The sequence below is a fragment of the Mauremys mutica genome, unplaced genomic scaffold, assembly GCF_020497125.1.
Source record: "Mauremys mutica isolate MM-2020 ecotype Southern unplaced genomic scaffold, ASM2049712v1 Super-Scaffold_100046, whole genome shotgun sequence".
In the NCBI taxonomy this organism is placed as follows: Eukaryota; Metazoa; Chordata; order Testudines; family Geoemydidae; genus Mauremys; species Mauremys mutica.
This window is the reverse complement of record NW_025423257.1, coordinates 4262734-4270603: the sequence shown is the minus strand read 5'-3', so window position 1 is coordinate 4270603 and position 7870 is coordinate 4262734.

Sequence of the window (7870 nt, the reverse complement as noted above, 5' to 3'; positions counted from 1 at the left end):
TATTGACATAATCTGTAACTGTATAGATCACCATTGCGACAACTGTTCTATATTTGTAGCCAGTATTGTAGAAAGGTTGTCGTGTAAGGGGTCTATGGAGAGGTTCTGATTGGCTGATTATAATGATGCTATCTCTAGATGTGTTTCATTTTTGTAGTTGAAGTTATGAATATTGGCTCTCTGCCGGCTCACCCGCCCCCTCGCCACTGCCCACCCACTCACCTCCTCAGCCCCCCTCCCTCACCTGCTATTGTGTCATACAGGAGGCCTGTGCAGGGGGTCCGATTAGATGCTCTAATGGTCTCTTCTGGCCGTAAAGTCGACTAATTTCTGAAAAACTGAGTGTAGCATTGGGAGCAGCGTCTGAAGTTTTCCTGTCTAGCCGGCTTGCTGCCTAGAACGAACGCTCCTGGAGTGGGGTGATCCACAGGGAGTAGCTCAAACCTCCAAAGTGCCTGGCCTGGGGCAGGACATTAGGCCAGCAAGGGAGGGGTGTGGCAGTGACATCACAAAGGTTTTTTGCAGGACCTCAAACTATTGGTGGGGAGGTGGTGACCTCACAGAGAGATGCTGACATCAGCCAGGCAGGACAGGGGTGAGTGGCCAGGGAAACCTCAGAGACCCCTGTGGCTTTGCTTCAGCAAGTCTCCTTCTCCAGGTCTCTCTTTGAGGACTGAGAGAGTATTCGGGTTCACGGACGTGAGCGCCAGGAGGAACCTCTTTTGAGTTTTCTCCTTCCCTTTTAGTGATTTTACTAGAAAACAGCCGTCCCTGTTTAGAAGGTAAGAGCTTCCTTGAGGTTTGAAACCTGTTCAGTCTGATCCATATGGTGAGAGTTGAATTCTAGGCATGGAAAACACGATCTTAAGGAGGCAGAATTTTATTCTGAATTTTATTTGATCCCCACCAATGACCTGGGCCATCCTTTGGCTCTCTGGTGAGAACCCTCAGCCTCCCGCCCTCAGTCTCTACCCTGATTGGCTGAGCAGGGGGTTATTGACAGGGAGGAGACTCAGGTCCTTGTTGTTCTCTTTCAAGACCAAGGAAATAAGTTAGAACCAGTTCTATGTTTGACGAATTTTGCTGCTTCTCTGCATTAATGGTCTCTGAGCAGTTCATGATTCTCTCTAACATTGCAGTTCTCCTCAAATACTTGCTGAATAATTCCTGTGCACTGTTGTTGGTCTGGAGCTCATCTGAGAGCATTCTATTCAGGTCATTCAGTGTCTGAAATTCAAGATCCGATGGTTAGTTTGAAAATCAGGGCTCTTGGGTCCTATTCCCAACTCTGCCACTGACTGGCTGTGTGACCTCAGACAAGTCAATTCTCCTTTCTCAGCCTCAGCTTCTCCCTCTTTCAAGTAGGGATAATAATGATCTGCTCCTACCTACCTCACGGTGGGTGGAGGCAGGGCTGGCTCTAGGTTTTTTGCCGTCCCAAGCAAAAAAATTTTTGGCTGCACCCACCCAAGCCCTGGGCTCCCCACTGCACCTCCCTGCCACCCCAGCCCTGGGCTCTGGCCCCCCACATACCCCATGCTGCCCCAGCTTTTGGCTCCGCCCTTTCCCCTTACTGCTCCCCCACCGACACCCCCCGAAACCCCAGCCCTGGGCTCTGCCCCTCCACCTGCACCCCCTGCCACCCCAGGAGGTGTGTGTGTGTGGGGGAAATTCCAGATCTTGCCACCTTATTCCAAATTCCTACTAAGGCGCCACTTTGGGGGAATGTGCTCAGTGGGGGAGCAGCAGCCCCCCCTGCTCCCTCCTAGCTACGCTCCTGCTTGTGGGGGCCCCTGAAACACCCAGGGCCTGGGGCAAATTGCCCCACTTGCCCCTGCCTCTGGACGGCCCTGCTAGCAGCTCTTCTGGGAGCGCAGGGGAGGAATGACTCCCCCTCCTCTAGCTTCTCCCCGTGGGGCTCTGGGGAGCAGGGAGGGTTGTGTGATAAATTCCATCCAACTCCCCCTTTGATCCAAGCCGAGGGGCGTCTCAGCCTCCACGATCCCCTTGGCAGGGCCAAACAAGGGATGTTTTCCACTGCCCAGGAGACCCAGCCAGGGACTCCAGGCTGCCCCAGACTTTCCCTTTCTCCCTTCTGGGAAATCAAGTTCAAGTTCTACAAGGAGCTAAAGAAGCCTCAACCCCACATCTGAATTAATGTCGATTTCTCACTGCCTGACAGAAACAAATGTCATTTCAATCCCAGGTGAGTCCACATCATTCATTCCTCAGCCCGATTCCTTCACCCTCCTGCCTTAGCTTAGGGCATTGCGCTACCCTGTGGGCATTTCATGTCCCTCCTCAGTTTCACACAGAGACACAATTTCCTTTGCATGGATCCATGAACAGCAAAACCTCCCTGTGTCTCTTGTCTGAGCCAGGGCATTCGATTCCATTGACACCTTCTCTCCTGCAATGGCAACGGTCAGACAGAGGGGACGTGGCCACCTTCAGCCCTGGCAGTGAGATATTCCCTCTCCTCTTTCTTCATGCTGATGTTGTTATTCCATAAAACATGAACCATGGAATAAAAAGCTGAGTTTACTCAAGGGTGAGGAAAGAAAGGAGCCACCAACTCCCCCAAAAATCTCAGTGGCCCAGAGAAAAGCTGCCCCTGTTATTGGAACTAATGATGTGCTGGAGATATGTTGGGAAAAGGGACTGTCTGAATTGCCAAAGCAGGAAATGAACAATCTACAGCAACATCATTAACCACAGACACACTCTAGCCATGCTCCAGCCAGTGGGGAAATGGGCAGGAATTCATAACGTCAACTATAAAAATGATAAACATCTAGAAATAGCATAATTATAATCAGCCAATCAGAACCTCTCCATAGACCCCTTACGCGACAACCTTTCTACAATATTGGCTACAAATAGAACAGCGGTCGCAACGGTGATCTATACGGTTGCAGATTATGTCAATAACGTCACAGGAGGTGACACGGCATCAGTGAGACTGATACTGGAATACTGCCTTCAGTTTTGGTGTCCTCGTTTGAAAAAGATGTTGTGAAATTGGAGCTGGGGCAGCAAAGAGCCACCAAAGGTTCTGAGGGCTGGAGAAAAATGCCTTCTAGTGAGCTATTGAAAGAGCTCAACCTGTTTAGCTGATCAAAAGAAGATTGAAAGGTGACTTCATTGAAGTGTTGAAGTGCCTTAATGGAGAGAAAGGATTGGGTATTAAAGGGCTCTTGAATCGAGCAGAGAAAGGCCTAACAAGACCCCGTGGCTGGAAGGTGAAAAGAGACAAATTCATATTACAACTAAGGCACAAATATTCAACAGCGAGGATGATTCACCACAGGAACAACCTACCAAGGAAAGTGGTGGTTTCTCCATCTCCTGATGTCATGTCATGAAGACAAGATGCCTTTCTGGAATGTGTTTGCCCCAAAAGTAGCTCTTGTGTCATACAGGAGGCCTGTGATATGCAGGGGGTCAGATTAGATGCTCTAATGGTCTCTTCTGGCCATAAAGTCGACTAATTTCTGAAAAACTGAGTGTAGCATTGGGAGCAGCATCTGATGTTTCCCTGTCTAGCCGGCTTGCTGCCTAGAACGAACGCTTCTTGAGTGGGGTGATCCCCAGGGAGTAGCTCAAACCTCCAAAGTGCCTGGCCAGGGGCAGGACATTGGCAGAGCAAGGGAGGGGTGTGGCAGTGACATCACAAAGGCCTTTGGCAGGACCTCAGCCTATTGGTCCAAGGTGGTGGGGAGGTGGTGACCTCACAGAGAGATGCTGACATCAGCCAGGCAGGACAGGGGCGAGGGGCCAGGGAAACCTCAGAGACCCCTGTGGCTTTGCTCCAGCAAGTCTCCTTCTCCAGGTCTCTCTTTGAGGACTGAGAGAGTATTCGGGTTCACGGACGTGAGCGCCAGGAGGAACCTCTTTCGAGTTTTCTCCTTCCCTTTCAGTGATTTTCCTAGAAAACAGCCGTCCCTGTTTAGAAGGTAAGAGCCTCCTCGAGGTGTGAAACCTGTTCAGTCTGATCCAGCTGGTGACAGGTCACTTCCCTTCTCTATACCTCAGGCTCCTCCCCATCTGCCCAATGGGAACAGGGACAGTTCTCGAACTCTGGGCAGTTGTGAGCCTGAGTGAGAGAAGGGGCGTTAAAGCCCTCTGTGAAGGAGAAAGGGGAGTTTCACGGTGTTTAGCACCAAGGAATTCTAAAGTTTGCTAAAATATCTAGTCTGTGGAAACAAGAAATGGACGGGGCCAAACTTTTTAACCCCTGCCTTTTCTAAAGCCCATTCAGGAATGTGAGTCTCTGCCTTTTAGGTACCTGGGGTTCTTTGCCAGCAGGAGAGAAGAGGTTCCTGCCTCCCTTTTTGTGGCCTTAACAAACCAGGTGTTGTGCCCCAGTTCTCGTCTGAGATCCCTGAAAAAGAACATCTTCCCATCCATGAACAAGACAGGACCTATCTTTCAAAGGGGAACAAAGAGACCCCTGGGCCTTACAGACTAGCCAGCCTCACTTCCACAGCTGGAGAGATACTGGAATACATTCTTAAACAATCAGTTTGTCAGCAGCACCTTCAAGATAATTTGATTCTTAGGACGAGTGAGCATGGATTTGTCAAGAACAAATCATCCCAAACCAATCCTCTTTCCTTCTTTGGCAGGGTTCCGGGCCTAGTGGAGGTGGGTAAACAGTATGAATGATGATTTGGAAAATGGAGTGGTGAGTATCGTTCTAAAATGTGTAACTGACACCAAGCACTTTGGAGCTCAGGATTGGAATTCAAAACGCCCTTAACAAATTGGAGACTTGGTCTTCTTGAGCCAAACCCCATGGCTGGGCCCCTCTCCAGAGACTGGGCTGCAGTGAAACCCCAGAGCCAGACACTCCTCCTGGGCAGTGCGCTCCGACCTTGAATGGTCAGATGCTGCTTAGCGCTGTCAGAGCAGCTGTGGCTGGGGGATTCTCCCAGCACTTTCCAATAGCGGGAAGGTACGAAATCCCCATTTGCCTGATGGGGACGGAGCCCTAGAGGGGGGAGCAACTTGCCCAGAGTCCCACCGGAAAAGGAAAACAACCAGCAGTGGAACCGATAGGAAACCCAGCAATGGAACTCGGGAGTCCTCGGGGTGTGCTAGGGTGACCAGATGTCTCAATTTTATAGGGACAGTCCCAATTTTGGGGTCTTTTTCTTATCTAGGCTCCTATTACCCCCCACTCCCTGTCCCGATTTTTCACACTTGCTGTCTGGTCACCCTAGGGTGTGCACGTGTGTGGGTCCCAGCTGCTCTCTGCCCCCCTCACTGAAGCAGGTGTGCAGGGTTCCTGCCCTGGGAACCGCAGGGCACCAGTGGACATGGGTATGGCTGGAGGCAGGGCAGGGGCTGGCTGGAGGTAGGGGCTGGCTGTGGGCAGGGCAGGGGGTGTGGGGCTGGCCGCAGACAGGGGCTGGCTGCAGGCAGGGCAGGGGGGTGCAGCAGGGGTTGGCTGGAGCCAGGGCCTACGGGGCTGGCTGGAGACAGGGCAGGGGCTGACTGGAGGTAAGGGCTGGCTGCAGGCAGGGCAGGGGGTGTGGGGCTGGCTGGAGGCAGGGCAGGGGGGTGCAGAGCAGGCTGCAGAGAAGGGCTGGCTGCAGGCAGGGCAGGGGGTGCAGGGCTGGCCGCAGACGGGCGCTGGCTGCGGGCAGGGCAGGGGGTGCGGGGCTGGCCGCAGACAGGCGCTGGCTGCGGGCAGGGCAGGGGGTGCGGGGCTGGCTGCAGGCAGGGCAGGGGGTGCGGGGCTGGCTGGAGGCAGGGCAGGGGGGTGCAGCAGGGATTGGCTGGAGCCGGGGCGTGCGGGGCTGGCTGGAGGCAGGGGCTGCCTGCACGGAGGGCAGGGGGTGGAGGGCTCGCAGAAAATGTACTGAGTGGTATTTTAAGGTGAAGATAACACCATGGTTACCAGGTGACTGGCACATCCTGGGTTAAAGAAAGGAAGGGACCTGGAGTTAATAGTCTGAAGTATTTGTGTTACCAGCCCTGTCGCTGTCTGACCCGCCTTCAGTGCGGAGGAGGTGTGTGCATTGCTGGGTGGAACGCATAGACTCCTGCAGAGCAGGGGCAGCTGTTTCCATGGCAGAGAGCCTGGCACTTAGGAGACTTTCTACACTTGCTGTTTTGAAGCAATTCAGTAAAATAACAGTGGAGCTACAATGTCCGGTCCAAAATTTCAGCCCCCCTGGTGCAAAAACGCTATTTTAGGATCTAAACAGGAGGCTTCCAGGGCTAGGACACCTGACCAGAGAGCTCAGTGGGGGCGTAACAGCTGCTGACTCTGAGGGTCCTGGGCTAAATCCACTTGCAGATGGAGGCGTTTCAATTTATTTGATCGATAATGAGGAAGGCGAAGATTTAATCCCAGGTATTTTTAGTAAATGTCATGGACAGATCACGGGCAAAAACCAAAAGCTCATTGCCCATGACCCGGCCATGACTTATACCATAAATACCCCTCATTGAATCATGGGGAGGGAGGCCCAGGGGGTCCGTGGCACCAGCTGTGGGCGCAGGGAGTCCAGGGGGCCCGTGGCACCATGTACTGGGGGAGAAGCCCCGGGGACCCACTGCCACTCCAGATGCTGCCAGGTGAGGGGAGCCCCAGAGGCCAGCCCTGCTCCGGCCACCTCGGGACAGGTGCCAGGAGCCACTGAGCTGTGGCTGCTCCTGCCACCCTTGGAACCACTGCTCAGGCTGCCCCCAGGCCAGCTGCTGGGGCAGCCACGGAGTCAGCCGCAGTGGTCACTGCAGAAGCCACAGAATCTATGACATTTGCAGCCTCCGTGACACAGAGGGATCCCTAATAAAGAGACAACCCCCCCCCCCTGCTGTGACTGCAGCTCCTGGAAGGAAAGAGAAGAACAGAAAGTGAAGAGAGAAGGAAAGAGAGAGATTCCCTGTCACCTCTCTCCCCTGCTCCCTCCCCCTTGTATTCTGTAACCCCATTTCACTGGGTTCCCTGTGCTGGTGCCATGGGGGTGACTCTAGAGTTCTGGGGATTTGGGGGGAGGGGAAGCGGGCTCTTCACTTCTCAGCATTTCACACAAATTTGTCTTTGGGCTGAAGTTTCTCCTGTGGGGCCTCTCAGTCAGAGCTGTACCCCACCCCCTTCAGTGGGGGTGTGTGTAAATTGCAGAGCAGGCAGAGAAGTCGCCCATAAAGGGTCATATTGATCTGGTGACTGGTTCTGACCTGGGTCACACGTCCTCTGACACAGGCTCATGTGCAGAACATGGGAGCTCTGGCTTTTCCTAAATGCTGTAGAGTGTGAGTTCCTGGAAAGGGCAGGGGAGCGGGAGCAAGAGGAGAAAGGCAGAGACATTGGAGACGAGGAATTGGGGGGAGAAGAAAGAGAGACAATAAATGATTGAAGCAGAACAGGTGTCCCAACTCCATCTTGCTCATCACAGGTGTTCACAGAGCTGGGTAGCTGCAGGTTTTCCAGTGTCAAGTCTGAACTTTGATTCTAACAATGTGTGTTGAAATATCAAGGGGATCTCCACATACCTGATCTCTTCCCCCTCCTCCCCTTTTTTGTATTAATCTTTATTTTGACGTGTTTGGCTTAACCGTGATCGTCCTTTTCCCCACCTGTATTGCAATTTGGGGTTTAATGTTTATTTTGCCTCCCTGTTGTTCATGTCATTATAACTGTAACAGCAAAGGAATCTGCAGGAGCAAAAACTGACTCAAAACTTCATGTCCCCATCATGCCGGAACATCCTACAAACAGCTCACGCAGCTGGAATCATAACTAGGGTGACCAGATCACCCAGGTCAAATATCGGGACGCAGGGGGCCGGGGCGGGGGCAGAGCAAGAAAAAAAAAATCCCCCACCCCCGATTCCTCCTCCCTCCGCAAGCGCTGGAG